We start from the raw sequence: 16712 nt of genomic DNA on the forward strand, positions 1-16712 counted from the left end.
AAACTATATACGGTGCAAGTTCTATGGCTAAAACTAATTAAATATGATTTTTAAAATGCAAATGACTAAATGACACATACATTTAGTGTGTGTGCACTCTGTGTGAACATGCTGGACAGTTATTACAAAAATCCCTCAAGACTGAGACTTGAAAGCAGGTATAAATAAAACTAAATACTAACATAAAATAAGCAAGTTTTGCTACGCAATAGCATTCATAGCATAAGTCATCATCAGGATTAAGAACAGAGATCCTTTTAGGCTGTCAAATAAATTTGAAATACTTGATACTTTCGTAGACTCCCAAAAAAATTCAAAGCTTTTCTGCTACAAGTAATAAATCGTGAAAGGTAATGCAGAGTCAAAGTAACTGTTTTTACAGATTACTTTAAAACAGTGCATGGTTTTTATCTTTTTGTTCCAAGTACCAGATTGCACTTGGTGCCGTAATAAAGATTCCAACCCCGCAGTGATAGTCATCAAGTTTAGCACAACCGGAGTGTCTGTCAGAACATAAAAAGGATTCCAGCTTTTCATTAGCTTGTGTTGTACCAGATAGGCTATTTTACAGCATGCCCACCAGCCTGTTAAAATATAAGACAACTGAAAGTTCTGAAAGTGTTGTTTGAAACGGGGCAAACAACTGCAGAAATACACTATAATACTATTTTGAAGACATCTTACTTAAAACCTAGTTACACCTACAGTATTCAAGAGCTGCTATTAAATTAGCTTGTAGAGAGTGCTGTTTGTCGCAGAAAACATTCAAGAACGGTATTTCTGAGCCTCTAATAACTGCTGTATGCTGCTGAATTATAGCAAAATGAAAACCAGAGTGGGGTCAGTTCGAATAAAAGTGTAACTCCCTTTGCAGGGGCAGACCTAGAAACAGCTTTCCATCGCTCTGCATAATTAAGCGACAAACCGTAAGCAAGGCAGTTATGTCCTTTGCTAATGAAGACAGAATCCTCGAATGTTGCACTCACCATCACCAGCCTGGCTCAACCTACAGCACACCCGCCACAGAAGAAAACCGCCAGGAAATATAGGGAAGAAACCTCCAGGGACGTTTTGGCAAGATTATGTAGAAAGGACAGAGCTCAAGGCATTCTTGTACGTGCACCTTGGCAAGCAAGCCAACTCAGTGATACAGAAAGCTGGGGTTAAGAAATTGATCTAGCAGCTTCTAGGAATGAAGGGAAAAAATGCAGCATAACAAGGTCAGGAATATACAAGCAAACAAAGAAATGCAATGGCAAGGCTGAAGCGTAATGGCTTTAGAATGCACAAAGCAGCAGAATGAAAAACAAAGGTACAAAAACCAAGTTAGGAATAGGGATTGTGACAGAAAACACCCAAAACCCACCAATTTATAGAATGGAAGTACAGAATCCATACCACACACCAAGGAGGAACTGTTTGCTGCAAATTAAGGAAACAGAAAAAAAACAGTGAGAAACAAAATCCATGAACCTAGGATAACATTGGATTCATCATCAAAATATATTCAATTTAAAGAGCCACGGAGAATTTCCACACTCATAAACTGTATTATCTACATCACTTACATCTCAATTCATCCTGTAAACTGAGTTTTATTCTTTTGCTGATCAGGATCCCTTACATCACTTTTATAAAAATCAGATGGGAAGCATTCATCTGCTTACTGAAGTTTTTACTGTAAATCCCCAAATCACTTCTACTAGCCACCTCCCACTGTGCAAGCCCTTTGTCAGAAAGCAGTATATTAGTAGACAAGCCTAAGCCTTTGCCCTCTCTGCACTGCTACTACCTAACACCAGACATCAGAAAACAGGATGGAAAACATTTTTCCTGTCTATCTTTGCTCTTCTCGTTTTGAAAAAATTACTCAAAGGACATGCACTGCTGTCTTTCAAAGTAGTTAGTACTCTACAGAAATGTCAAAATCATTCTCTGTTTTGCCTGCTGCAGATCTCCATTACCCTTCTCACTGTAAGCCAGGCACTCAAGCAAGCCAAGTGTCCTGAAAAAAATCCTGCATATTTACAGCTTCCCAGTGCAAGTTTCTTTTGACCACATGCCCACTCATAAAAATACACAGCATGGAATTATGGAGATGAATATAACTTTTAAAAGAAGCCTAAACAACCAGTAGATTGCAGGCTTAGTACCCACCAAAAAGATTAAGGTTTTTGTGTCAATGACGCTGCATCTTAGACTCAGAGGTAAGACAGAGACACCAATTTTAGAGCCAGTTAGCTTTTTGACCCTATCACTGGTATAAATGCAGTAACTCAGACCTCATCATTGCTGTCCTCAGGGGAGGAAGGGACAGTCACCAATGGGCAGCCTCTGCTGTATAAGGACCAAGGCTATTCTGTTCCACAGATACACAGTGCAGAAGAGGAATCTCACAAAACATCCACTTCAAAGCATCAATTAAGTTCTTCTTAATTTTAGCTTGTAATACAGGCAGACATTTTTCATGCTTAATCTGAACAAGGAGTTATATTTGCCCCTCTTTCTTCATTCTTTTTCTTCTACAAATGCTTCCAGATCAAATCTCCATACACGAGGGGAGAAAAAAAAAGTAAGCATAGTTTGAACAGCAAAACCAGTTATAGGCAGAAAATAGGTGCAGCTTAAGCAAAGAAATATTCCCCCCCCCCCCCAACTCTTTCGTATGGACATGTCCTACATTTGCTTTCACCGCCAGCGTTCATGTGCTGTTAGCTTTAGAAGCATAAGAGTCAGCAGTTACAACTGCTGACCAGTATCACCACGGTCCTATTGCTGCTATCGCTCCTCACCTCCTTCCTCCCGTTTGTTACAGCCAACACCGGAGAGAGTCCTTCAAGAAAAGGACCTGCACAGCCTCCTCCACAGACTGACGCACAGTGCAGCAGCCGCAGTTCCTACTCCGGCCTCCACGCACGGGTAACATGTACCTACAGGCACCAGTCGCTTCTCAAACAAGCGTGACTTTTTTTGAAAGTGAACTGCATTCCTTCAAAGTTATCCTTCATCAACCTGGAATACCTTTTTTTAAACCTAATCATCTATTCATCTGTTATCTCTTAAATAAAAACCCTACTTCATACCTTTTTCGCAAATCTTTAAGGGGCTAAGAAGAGGCAAATAAAGGGAGTAACACTTAAAAGGAGTATTTCTGTAGCGTGCAATACTTCCAAATTTCCAATACTTGAAAATTTACTTTCCAGCAAGTTACCCAGGGTGTAGAATCATTTACTGTACTTCAAGATACAACATGTACTTCCTTATCTCTACAATAATCAGTTTACACCTTTTAGAGCATACTGTGACATCATTATAGAAAAGAAAGGTCTCAAAGGCTAGAAGAAAAAAAACACGTAAAAAACCCCACTTCCACTTATGTATCAGAAGATTATAAAATGCAACACAAACTTTATAGTTTGTGTTATTCTGTAATCTGTATTATTTAGCATTACTCATATATGATTTTGAAACAAAAACTAAAGATCAGATCTTTAATTTATGCACACAAATATATAATCAGTCAGCGTTCTGACAAGAAATTTGATCAAAGTCCATCTATTTTAGTTCACGTTCTTGATAAAAAAAAGTTCAACTCTTTCAACAAAAGGAAATTCAACTTCCATATTTTCATACAGCAGAACTTCTAATGAGCTGATATATGTGAACACCTCTTCTAGTTGATAAAAACAGAGCTAGGAGAGACAGGCTTTTGTCAAATTTACAGGCTTTCAAAGAGCAAATGTTAGCTAGCCATATGTATTATTACAACAACTAAGTCTGAATATTTCTTAAGCTGTTAAAGGAAGAGAATGAGTACTTAGTGCTTTACAAACATAATTTTGTAATATAATTTGCCTCAACATCAAGAAGACGTTTTCTGCACTTGCAAAATTCCTCAGAAAGTCACCAACAGTGCACTGCTCACTATTTATTAAGTGATTAGCATAAACAAACTTTTAAGCTGTCAGCAGTAAAATACTGCCTGTAAATGTTCTGCCCTCTCTCCAGGTAAGTTTACGATCTGCTTTAGAATATAAGCAACTGTAATTACAGTAAGTCATACATTTCAAGACTACAAAAAAAAAAATCTCTCTAAACTCTCAAGCCGTACTAAGTATATTATTCAGTACAGAGCAAGGCACTGTGTATTTTAAAAAGCAACAATAACAAGGTTCAGACCAAAGATTTGTCAAAAAAAATCCTGAAACAAAAAGTAAATACTTTTAAATGAGAACAGCAGAGAATTAAAGTCTCTGAATGAAACAGCTTGTATCAATGGACAACAGAAACAATTTATGTCATGTAGAGTCAACATTTACTCATCTGACAGCAATTTTAAAAAATTAAAGTTTAGAGCTGCTCTATGGCTACCAGTGGAAAATAAAAACAGCTTCTCTCTTTCCCCCCTCCCCATCCTGCTTTAAAAGTCAGAAGATGTGGGGTTGTAAAAACCTGAAAAAGGAAATGGTATGTGTGAAGTCAGCAGTTCAGCAAAGTGGCTGACTGGCCATTAACAGCTTTAAATATTCTTAAAATGCCAGTCTTCCCACATGAAAGGGTATTTTAATGTTATATTCAAATAAATAAAAAATACAGCTCACAGTGTTTACATTTATGTCTTAAGTAAAACCACCCATTTTCGTAGTTTACTAGCATGTATTTTCAGTAGCACAAGAGCTCCACAAATTGTTTATACATTTTGGTGAATTCAACCCGCTGAAACCTCTGTTCTGTTTTCCACTTCCCCCTTCAAGCCTGGAGTACTCTTCCTGAAAACATTCATCATCGTTATTCAACCTGACTTTGCTCAAATGCCTAACTCAAATTTCTTTTATAAAGCAAACTAATTAAATTATACACCAAAAAAAACCCAACAATTTTGTATGATTAGAGCTGGCTAAGAGCTACGTACCTGCATGAAATTCTCCCTACACCCAGATACATCTCCTCTGCCTCCAGTTCAGCCTCTCTTGACACAAAGAGAGCTCTGCAACTATTTGTTCTGTGAGGCACCGAGCATACTTTTAGCACAGTATAAATACAGCGGGTAAGGGAGAAAAGAAATTGCTGTTGCAAACACAGTAATAGATGCCCACATGCTACAGATTCCTATAGAGCTTTTCTGTGCTTGTCTTTGTCAGACAACAAGTGATACCACCAGGTTTAAACGCAGCAGTCAGAGAGAGTAGGTGTAGATAAGCGGATGAGGGGGAGAAAGACAAGCAGAGGAGGGATGGCGGAAAAGGGATTTTACAACCTCTTAGGCAACTTTGGCTTCCTCCCATGTACATTGCATCCAGACTTGAAAAGGACTGTGGAAGCTCGATTTAGATATAATCTAGCAGAGCCCAATCCACATACTACACAGCTGGCAAATCCATCCCTGTGGTCCAGATTTTTTATTCATCCAACAGAGTATCTAAACACAAGCACCTTTAGTCTGATGCAGAAATCTATGGAAGTCAAATAGGGTACACAATTAATTTTTTTCATTGAGGGCATGGAGAACAGTCTTGGGACATTTCTGTATAGAATCAGTCTGCTGCCAGCACCCCAAGTAGAGTTAGCATGTTTCAGAGCAACACACTTGCTTCCCCTTCCTTGTACTCAATGCCAGCAGCAGCAGCATGCTTCTGCTACCATCCTCTTCCAGTGCTTGAAGTATCTGCTTCACTCTCCCCCACTTGAGAAGCCAAACAACATAATGCTGGCTGGGACTCTCTGCCACTGTATATTAGCAAAGACAGAACTTGCCTCACCTCATCCATCTGCTGCTGCAACACACCGTGGTGTACCCTGGCTTATATAAGGGGACAACTTCTTTGGTCCCACATACTGGCGTCTAATCAGGGCACAAAATGAACCAGAACTAAATAAACCTTTAAGCAATTTCCTGATAGCTCCCCATTCCAGAGGATGTTTCTGAAGGGAGAAAACCCCCAGAGAGCTACTTGCAATCTCCAGGCTCACCCGCATCCCTACACGGGGCTCACCTGTGCTGCTGGCACTAACGGCCATGCTGTTTCCACAACTTCTTATTTCTCTAACTAAAAAGGAAAATCCTTCTTTAATCCCCTTCCACAAGGGAGGGAGATGATCCTCCACACAGATACTGACAAAAGCATTTGTCTACCTGCTTGGACAAGCATTCATAAGGACCATTCAGTGCTGCTAGACATTACTGCAGCTAACAAAGTACTGACAGGTCAGAAAAGACAAGACAACTCCTAAGTGCTGGGAGGACTAGACAGCTGCAAATGCTCAGCTGTAGTATTTGACTTACTCTTCAAAAAATAGAAGAGGGTGAAAAGCCCAAAACATCAGGAACATCCCCAGCAGGTCCACATCTCTCTTCCCCACTTCCCGGGACAACTTTCTGATTATAAAACAAAACAAAAAAAAAAAACCACCAGGTGGAACAGGATGTAACAGGGCAAACTTGTCCACCTCTTCCTCAGCACTGCTGCACAGCTGTCACTGATAGTGTGCAGCTCCAACTCAGAGGGAAAGCATGTCCCCTTCTGCTACTTCTGGGGAGCACCTTCCTAGAAGCCATCCCCACTCCTGCCTGCACCCAGTGCTTACACCACTGAGCACTGGAGAATACTCAGATAAGGACCTTTTCCATGACAAGCTGAAAAAAAATATTACATGCCCCATACAAAGTTTTCCAGCTAGTTGTAACACTGATTATTTCGTGATTAAAACCAGTACATATCTTCTGACCTTTCCAGAAAACTGCTGTCTCTCTCTTTATAGCACTCCAGTACAGGATACATATACAAGAGATTTGGTATGAGAAGTGCCATCAAACATGCTACAGCCGTTTTAATCTCCGAGCCCCTGACAGACAATAGCGACAACCAGGAGTTCCACCAGATTTAGCAGCTCCAATACCCTTTCACATTCCTCCACGTACAAGACTTACTTTTACAAACTGTGATTTTTAAATGGGCACTTTTTAAAAGCCCCAATTGCACTCCTTCCACTGAACCTTCCTGTGTTAATCTCTGATAGATTCCATACAGTACATAAATAATGGTACATGCTTCATTTTAGGTATGCACCTCATTAAAATTGTGCTATCCTCTTGTAGTTTTATAAACTTCAGATGCTCCCTGAACTAATGTATGCTAGAGATGATGAAAGGCTGAACCTCGTCTTTGCCCTACACTAAAAGGGATATCGTATTACCTTGAGAAGACGACAGACTTAGTTTTCCATCAAAGAAGTTCATCCCTTTCACGAAAAGACTGAATTCCTTTGCTATCTTAAATAGAATTTGACCTGACTGGTGAAGCTGGCGGCCTAGAATCAAATAATATAACCATGACATCTACTTTTAATGGAACGTCTTGCTTGGTTTTAGATGACAACGTACAAATTGGAAACTGCACAGAAAACACACCATTTAGGGGTAAGAAATATCAGTTCAACACACTGTTCACACTTACGCTGCATGTAACATCATTCTAACAGATCTGAGAAAGTACTTTAGGATTAGTTTGGACATAAGATATCTAGACAGCATCTTCCCTGTGGAGCAGAAAGGCTATGCCCCAGCTAAAACAAACGGAAGAGCACTAAAGTTCTGTCATAGGTTTTAGCATTTCAGATATTAGGCTCTGCAAGTAATTCTGAAAGGCACGAAGAGACCACATGGAACAACCACAATAAGCACACTCTTCGTATTGCACCAATTTGGATCCAAAATGATCAAACACTATCCAGAAAACAGGTGCAAGTCCAGAACTATGAATCAGTCCTGAGTCTACACTGCTCAAATAAGAGACACATCTAACAGCATCACAAAGAAGTGCATACTTCTTCAATTCATTTAGATCCAAGGTAAGAAAATACTGGAAATTTTGTCCTATTCCAAAGGCACAGAAATTAAAGCTGTTACTTTTTTTGACGGGGATCCTGGGAGGAGAGTTGCTAAAGGTACGAGATAGTATACCCCCTCTACTACAAATGGTCTAGTTGTATATACCTGTGCCTAATATCCACTATATACAAGAGAAAATACCAGAGCAAGCCCAAATGAAAGAGAGAAGGCAGCTTGTGAAGATAGTAGCTGCTTTCTGAATGGCTGTGATGCAGCTCCTGACTTTCTTCCAGACCTATGTCCTTGTTGACCAAGCAGAAAGACTAACAAGAGGTACAAGTACCTCAGGGTCACCATCACTGTTTATGCATTGGTTCCTCTTTGTCTATACACCTGCTGCAGATAAAAGGTGAGCCTGTTCACTCTTGGCTCAGGCACCTGAAGCCATCCCTCCACTCCTGCAGCCTCAGCTGGCCGGTACAAGAACACGTTGTCTCACAAGGTCCTTTCCCTGGTAGCAGCTGGCACAAAGTCCCCTTGCCCAACCCGCAGGGCAATAAATAGATATACTCAAAGAGATCACAGATACGGGATACAAGTTTTAGGCAACACAAGGAGTTTGTATGCACACACACGTGTGCGCATGTGGACTGAGCTGGTCACTCACCAAGTCACCTCTTGCCGCTCCCAGGAGCGAGAGGCAGCACTGTTGCTCCATGGCCACTACTGCCGCAGGAGCGAGGGGCAGCAGGAGCTGGGTCCACGCCCTCGGCCCCCACTGCCCGCGCAGGTCAAGCCAGCGGGCAGCTGTGTGAAATGCACAGATACGAGAAACAGGATTCGCCGAGAAAAATACTCTTAAAAGAAACTACAACTCATTTAAGGACTTTACTGTTTCACTTTTTAGAGGCTTTACCTGAAGCAAATGAATTGTCTCTCCACTTGGACATTGTAAGTAAAGCTGTTCACACACACCACGAGCACTTCACCATCATCAGTCATCACTACAATGCAAAAATAAACTTAACTGCATATGAATAATATTAAAGCTTCCTACCACTACATCAAGATATCACCAAATTATAGAAGCCTTGAACCTTAAAAGAAGTCTTCAACGAAGCCATACAGACTGTATTAGTAAAACACGGTCATGTATCAAAACACAAATCACAGTAAAAAGAAAAAAAATCATTCAACAAATCACATTGGAATGTTAACAAATATTCTGAGACTTCAAATTACATTGAGCCAAACAGCAAATCAGAGGTATTTGCAAAAATATCAGGATTGCTACATGTAATGAAGACACATGTAACATTCAAGCACAAATAATTTTCTATTTAACAGTTCTGTTGCTTCGTATTTACAAACTGCCCCATTAAACCTCAACAACTTTATATGGGGGATTTTTTTTACTTCCCAAGTGCCAGAAAAATCTCAGAGTTCTGGGCCATTTATATTACACATCTTACACTTTCAAGAACACAAACGGCATAGTACTTTATAATTAAGATTTTAATCTCTAGAAGAAGCAATCAGGCTTGGTGCCTAAGGCTGTTTCTTTCAAACGGGAATAAACAGAACTGTGGAGGTCAAGAAGTTGGCTAACAGCCTCCCTTGCGTAGACTCTTTGAAGCAGTGACTCGGTCTCTACCTCTGATTTGGTTTATATTTACACTTAGAAGTTACTACAGTAAACTGTCAAATGTATTTTCAAAGATTATCTTAAGCCGTACAAGAATAACTCTGTATTTCACCCATCCTGTTTGGGGTAGGTGTATCCAGATGAACAAGAAAGCCAGCTGCAGTGTCCTGGACAGTTAACAACAAATGTCGTTTCCTGTTGGTGATGCTATTTAGTATCAAGGGATAATTACTGAGGACTTCACTTCTCCCTGTGCATCCACTTCATCATGCAACAGTAAAGGGAGTAAACATGGCTCACTTACAGCTCACGATCCCATTGAAAGAGTAAGAAAACAACGAGGCAAAATCATGAGCAAGCCCTGTATATAGGGCAGGAGCTATCTACGCTTGCTTCAGGCTTTTTCACATTCTCTCCTTAAGTAAAGCAGTGTTGTTGTTCTACACATGAATATTTTAGATACTGGATTTAATACTTTCTCAGTACTATAAATTTCACTCTTGCAAAAACAAAATCACACTTGGTTTTGTAACAGAAACACTCTCCATTGCCTCTTTTGAACTGAGGTGGCTCCTCCAGAAAACAATGCCCCTGCCTTACGAGAGCGCAGTAGCCAGACATGGCAAGGACAGCCGCAGCAAAGGAAAGAAGAAGGCATTTGCACATTCAAAGTAAGAATATACAAAGTCTGCCAAAACATATTTTAGATGGCTGGCATTGCTTCTTCTCTGAACCTGCCTACGTCAAGACCAATGCTTAACGTAGGACCGAATAGAGACAGTCACATTTGTGTATCCACACAGCTTCTAATTAGTGTGAAAGTGGTTTATACTTGCAGCTGTAACACATAATCAAAAGCTAGAATCTGTTTTTTCTGAATCTGAACGTTACTATAAGGATATATAGCACAAGCAACCTGAATGATATTACACAAATACTACTACATTATTACACAAATATAACTACACATTTACACCAAATAGAAAACTGGAGCATCCACTCCATCAGCTGAGCCTTGAACAAAATCAGCAAACATTACTTTCCCGTTCAAAACCAGACCACGTTACAGTTAAAAGCCAAGCAAGTACTTTCAGGTCTCAGCTCTTCTCCGCTGCCTCCCGCTTGCATTACTGTGAAACTTCCATAAATAAATGTAGCAACAGAAGTGTCTTCAATGTACTTTTTCTTTAGATCAGTTCAAGTAATATCACCCTTAAATAGTACTTACATTTTACGATACCCTGAGGGAGAACACCAGCTCCCCCTGCCCCCAAGCACGCAGCCCGGTTGTAGGAGTAATTTCCCCGGACACACTGCCAGCGAGCCCACTCACATGGGCTGTGGGTTGCTGCTGTCTGAACAACGCTTGATGGCGGCCCGTGGAGAACTCGTACACCACAATGCTTTCACTCCCCTATTTGTCACCTGATGTTAATATGACAGCTTCAAACAGCACTGGAGCACAGCGAATGCCTTCCTGCCATTGCTCTTCCCATCTGCACAAGCACTGCAGTTGTTACTGACCCTGAGCAACTGCCTCAACAACTGCTTTTCTGCGCCACTTCCAAAGAGCAAGGTGCAGCATGGAAGTTTTAAAAATCCAAAGGTTTAAGACTGCTATTCTGAATAATAAAAAAATTCATAACCAGTCAAAGCTGAAGAGCTGTTTGCAAGTCAGACGCACGACGCTCTGAAAAGCTACCGTCAAATCTACAAAGTCTACGCTTTTTAAATTTTAACCACCAAGCCTATATTAGTTAGAACATGCACGAGTCACAAGTGAGGTTTACGTTATTAAAACTCACTGAGATTCCACCTATTCCATAGTATTCCACCTATTCGTTAAACTTTTCAGGCTTTATGGCTACCTCAGCTATCTCCGATAGCCTAATTAATTGGTGAGAAACAGAAAATAACTGTAGGCAAAGGCATTGACTTGAAACTGCAGTTTAGAAATTTTTAAAAACACTCAGAGTGTTTACTGCTGAAGAACAAGTGAGTATAAAATTCAGCTTGAATATTGATTTAATTACCACAGCATTGCAATCTGCCTTGCTGTTTGTCCCAGCAGCTAAAGAGAGCGGTGACAAGCACCGCTGTAAGAACCGGACTTTTCATGCCACGCATAACTACTTTCTTCGGGACCATCACGCATCTGCGGAGACGGTCCACCGTGCGCGGCACCCTCTTTAAGCCGACAACCAACGCACGGCATAAATACGGTTTAACCCTAAAGAAAAGGCGAACGGCGCCGCGGCACATCGCAAGCCGACGATTTGCGGGTGGCCCCCGACCGGCCACCCTTTCGCCCCGCAGCCTGGCACCCCCGTCCCCCTCACCAAACACAAGGGTACGCTTCGGATTATGCCACTCCTAACGCGTACCCCGTTTTCCAGGCTAACAGCCGTTTCCCGCCACCCCACCCCCCCCCCCCGCCCGGCCAGGCGCGGCGGCAGCAGGGAGCGGGGCAGGGGCAGCCCCGCGGGACGCCCCCGGCGCTCAGGGCGGGCGCTCGGGGCGCGGAGCCGCCGGGGGAGGCAGCGGGGCCACCCCGGGCAGCGGAGGCGTGTCCTCCCCGTGCTCCTGTCAAACGCCGCCGAACCCGCCGCTCCGGCGGCCGGCAGGGTGCGGGGCTCGGGAGGCACCGGCGGGGCGGTCTAGCCTGCGGCTCCCCGGGCCGCTCGGGGACCCGCCGTGCCGCGCCGTGCCGCCCTTGCTCTGCGGAGCTCCCGCTGCCCGGGAACCGCGACCACCAGCCTCCGGGGCAGCTTTGTCGGCGCCGGGAGGCAGAGCCGCCCCGCTACCCCCGGCCGGGGAGCGGCTCCCGCCGCGCCGCCCTCGCACCGTGCTCCTGCCCCGGCGACCGGCGGGATCCCGCGGGCGGGGGGCGCCGGGACCCGCCGCGCTGGGAGCCCGGGCCGCCGCGGAGGGGCTCCGAGAGGCCGGGGCTGCCCCGCCCGGACACGCTGTCGCCTCCAGCGCAGCGGGGCAGGGCGGAGTGGGGGGTGGTGGCAGCCGGCGGCATCCCAGAGAGGGAGGAAGGGAACGGGGCCGCCGCTCTTCGTCCCCCGCGGCGCCCGGCGCGGCCACGCCGGGCGGAGGTGGCGGTGGGAGCCCGGGAGAGGGGGCGCGACTCCCGCCTCGCCTCCCTTTCTCTCCCCGCTCTTCCCTTCCCCTGCCCGCCGCTGCCGCCGACGCCGCCACTCACCGGGCGGGAAGCGGGTACCCAGCGACCCGCGGCAGCTCCCGCGCCTGTCAAGGATCTCCTGCCGTCGCTCACTTCACGCCGCCGCCATGTTCCGGGGGCACCGCGCATGCCCGGCAGCAGCACCGGGGGCGCGGGCCTCCCTCCCCACCGCCGCCCCCCTTCCGCCCGCCGCGGAGTGAAGCGGCGGCGGGGCGGCCCGGGGTCCGGCGCCCCTCGGCCGGGGTTAGGCCGCGCTGCGGGGTCCCAAGGCTGCCGGCATCCCCGCACCTCGCCCGTACCTGCGGGGACCGGCACCGCCCGGGCGGGCAGGTTGGGGCTCCGAGCGCGCTCCGCCCGGGGGTCGCATGAGGTGGCTCCGAGCGCAGCGCGGCCGGCGTTGTCCCGGCCGTTCCCCTCCGCGGTCCGCCCGCCTTCAGACCTGCCGCCGTCCCCCGACGTGGCCGGGGGGAGGCGAGGGGCGCCCCGCTGCCCCGGAGCCATCTTGCGGCGGGGCAGGCGGCGGCCCCGGCCCGGCTCTGCGGTCCTGCGCCCCGGGCGGGAACGCCGTGTGAGGGGGGCACACAAAATTACCCCTGAAGGTAGGGCAACGGGGTGGGTGTGCTGCAGCCCCGGCAATTCATGTCCTGCGTGATCGCAGCGGTGTCATGCATGTTGTAATCGGTGCGCATCTACCTGAGAAATTTTATGCAGGTTTTAGAGGTCCACGCTCACAAATAACTGCATGATAGTTTAAAAGTACTTCCTGCGCTGTTAAGAAGGGTACGTTCCCGTTTTATAAGCTCTGGGTATTCCATTTCAGAGCCCAAGAGGGGTGTGGGCATAAGTACATCAAACTGGTGAGAAGTCGTCTCTCAAACACTACCGACGTTTGGGGCTTTCCCCGCTCAAGTTTCTTCTTTACTCCTTTAGATCGCTTGAAAGTGAAATTTGAAATTCTAAACTAAGGTCACGAGAGTTGAGATGCTAGGAGGTTGGGGGGGGATCCAAATATATATGCCCCAAACCCCCTCAAACTCTTCTGTACGAAAGTTAAATTCAAGCAGCCCACTTCAGTATCCTGCATACATTGCAGGTTACTATTACTACAATTTGTTTTAAGCACTCTCATAAGTAGTAAATGGTTCTTCAGAAACAAGGAAAACGAGTCCTTGCCATAAATTAGAAATATTTAATATTTAGACCACACGAGAGAAGTAAAAAATATGCTAATTCAACTGACTAAAAATGTGAAAGAGAAAGACAAAGAACTATTGAAATAACGCTTGCAGAAAATCTTTATAGCTAAGTGTGGTATGCTCATAACCAACGCAGATTGATGCTGCTTAATCTGAAATATTTTCCCCTTTCTGTTGTATCGAATTTTTGCAGGAAAATGAGAGATCATGTGCATTATAGAGACGGATATAGAAACGTGCCAAGTGTCACAGAATAAGTCCTTGGGAGACATAGAGGAAAGGAAAACAATTTTTAAAGATACGCTTTAAACCCGAGCCAGTGCTAGATATAACATCTGAGGAATTTATTCCCCAAGAGCCAGTGGGACACCATGCCGTTGGTTTCTACAGCTGTTGTTGCAGAGCCTGTCCAACATGAACTGGCGCAGTCCTCTACCTGCTCGTAATTTTCCCAGGAGACAAATCAGGAAGCCCAGCCAGCATTAATCCTGCTTCTTAGACCCCTGATGTGGGGAAACTGAGAATAAACAATAGATTTAAGAATAGATGTCTACAAAATCACAGATACATCACCAGTAAAAAGAGCAGAATAGAAAACTTTTAATGCTCTCTTCTGATCAGGAGCCAAATGGGTCTGCAATGGCTTCATGTGTATCCTTCACCTATGAGCTGCTGTAAGACAAACAATTTATTTACAGGATCATTAGAAAAGCAACAAGGAGTCCTGCCTGCTTCCATTTTCCAATAGAATTATGAGCTTCTTTTCTGGTGACTTACCCATCATCTTTCATTCCCTTTTATAGGTATTATACTGAATTATTTGTGTCAGAAAAGCCAGGCAGTTTTTAAGTGCTCAGTGTGCTTTGCAGAGAGAGATAAACGTGTGTATTCATATGTATATGCACGTATACATATATGTGTGTATACATATAGTAGCTTCACAGTTTTTTGCAGAGATAAGTCTGTGATTTTAGAAAGAAACAACATCAAAATACAACCAAGATGTTTAATGGAGGTAGACTCCAATGAACTCATACAGCTGGTCAATGTCATGTTCTGGGAGGCTGATGCAGACGAAAAAGATGTTTAAGAGAGTGGGCAGTTCCTTAAATAACGTGAAGAGTGTAAGTAAGTGAACTATCCGTGCAGAAGAGGTAAGGGGCACAGTAAAAGATCAGCCTGGCTGTCACAAGCTCTTTCTGAACCTCAGACAGGAATGAAGCATCCAGAAGAGAGAAGCTGGGTCGGGTTACCTGGGAGAGCCACAGAAGTGTAGCCCAGTCGTGCAGGGATGAAATCAGAAAAGGTGGCAGAAAATGAGACACAACCAACAAGGGATATCAGGAGTAACATGAAATAATTTTAAGTACATTACCAGCAATGGAAAAGAATCAAGCAAATTATTAGTCCAGTATCAAGCAGAACTGGAAACACCGAGAAAGCAAAGCTTCTTAATATTCTTGCATCTATTTTTGATTTTTAAAAAATCAGGCATTATTGATACTTGGGAAAACAGATGGATTTCAGACTTGACTATCAAATGCCCAAGTGAGAAATTATGGAGACAAAATTTGCTGCTTTCACCTCTGCTGGACTTCAAGGACTGGCTGATGAAATCTGTGTTACTAGTGGTTATCTTTGAGAATTTACAGTGGAGGGATATTGCAGGACAGAAAGGGACAAACAATACTGTTGAAAGAAGGAAATAGGTAGTTATATACCAGTCTATTTCATTTCAGTGCCCAGAAGAGATACTGGAGCAAGTAAACAAGCTATTTTTAAGCACTTTTAACACAACAAGTAACAGCCATCACAGCTTTGTTGAGAACAAAAGGGGTCAAACAAGTCTAATCTCCCTTGCAACAACGTAAGAGGAATCATCAGCGGAGGAGAAACGTTGGATGTCATGCGGGATGTCACTTTAGTAATATTTTTGACATGGTTTCATATGATATTCTCTAAGTAAACAAGGGAAACAATGTGGATGAAGATATTTAGGGAGCTGGTACAAGCGACTCGTCGTCAGAAGGATGTGAATGAACTCAGCGATGGTTCAGAAATCATGTTTACACAACTGCAGATTATACCAAACTGGGAGGCTTTAGCATGCTGGAGGACAGATGTAGGATTTAGAAGGATTTTCACACAGTGGAGAAAAAAAGAGTAGGTGAAAAAAGGAGGGTACTATTCAACAGGGATAAGTGCATGCTACTGGGCAGAGGCAGATATGATCAGCTGTACAAATAGGAAAGGGGGAGCTACTGGGTGTTCTGCTGGGGAAAAAGCGGCAATTATGTGAAAAAGAGAAAAAAAAAGATCTGTGGTTATGTGAATCACAATCTATACAAAGGGTACAATGTCAGAGAGCTGCAATGAGAAAGTAAAACCGCATAAAACAATACAGAAAGGGAAGCACAGACTCTTTGTGAAACAGACTGGTTTACACGGCCCCAGAAAAGCTCAGTACCTGTGGTCTGTGTGGCTTCAGAAAATACATAGGCCACGAAAAGAGCAGAAAAGAACAACCTGAGTGGTCAGATATCTATCAAATATGCCACGTAAGGGAATTCTAAAAAAACCCAACAGGGGTTTAGGTTGAAGCAGAGAAAGTAGAAGAAGAGAAAAAGACATACATTGGTATACAATACAGATATGACTGTGTATCAAATATATGAGAGACCATTGTAAAGAGAAAAGGATGAATTTGCTCTCTGGTTCCGTAGTGGATGGCTCAAGAGAGAACAGGTTTAAAACACAGCAAGAAAGATTAGAAAATAAATATGATAAGGATAGGGAAGAAGATTGGCTGGGTGGTTTTGCAGGCTCCAACCTAAGACTCTTCAAGAAGAGCTCAGC

At 44.0% G+C, this 16712-nt stretch overlaps 1 protein-coding gene across 9 annotated transcripts in view; it reads right to left on the minus strand.

The window, feature by feature from the left end:
• SCML2 (Scm polycomb group protein like 2) overlaps nucleotides 1–12782 on the minus strand; it is a 73595-nt gene extending 60813 nt beyond the window's left edge. For 5 of the 9 annotated variants that reach the window (XM_075096365.1, XM_075096357.1, XM_075096322.1 and 2 more), the window contains exon 1: nucleotides 12682–12782. The gene's annotated coding sequence lies outside the window, so the exon portion shown is untranslated. Of the gene's footprint in view, nucleotides 1–1366; nucleotides 1425–4912; nucleotides 4950–8744; nucleotides 8828–12681 lie in introns of those variants that run through there. The other 4 variants (XM_075096391.1, XM_075096347.1, XM_075096337.1 and 1 more) reach the window with 4 other exon arrangements.
• Between the last annotated feature and the right edge of the window lie 3930 nt (nucleotides 12783–16712).

Source organism: Phalacrocorax aristotelis, chromosome 1 (genome assembly GCF_949628215.1).
Source record: "Phalacrocorax aristotelis chromosome 1, bGulAri2.1, whole genome shotgun sequence".
Taxonomy (NCBI): domain Eukaryota; kingdom Metazoa; phylum Chordata; class Aves; order Suliformes; family Phalacrocoracidae; genus Phalacrocorax; species Phalacrocorax aristotelis.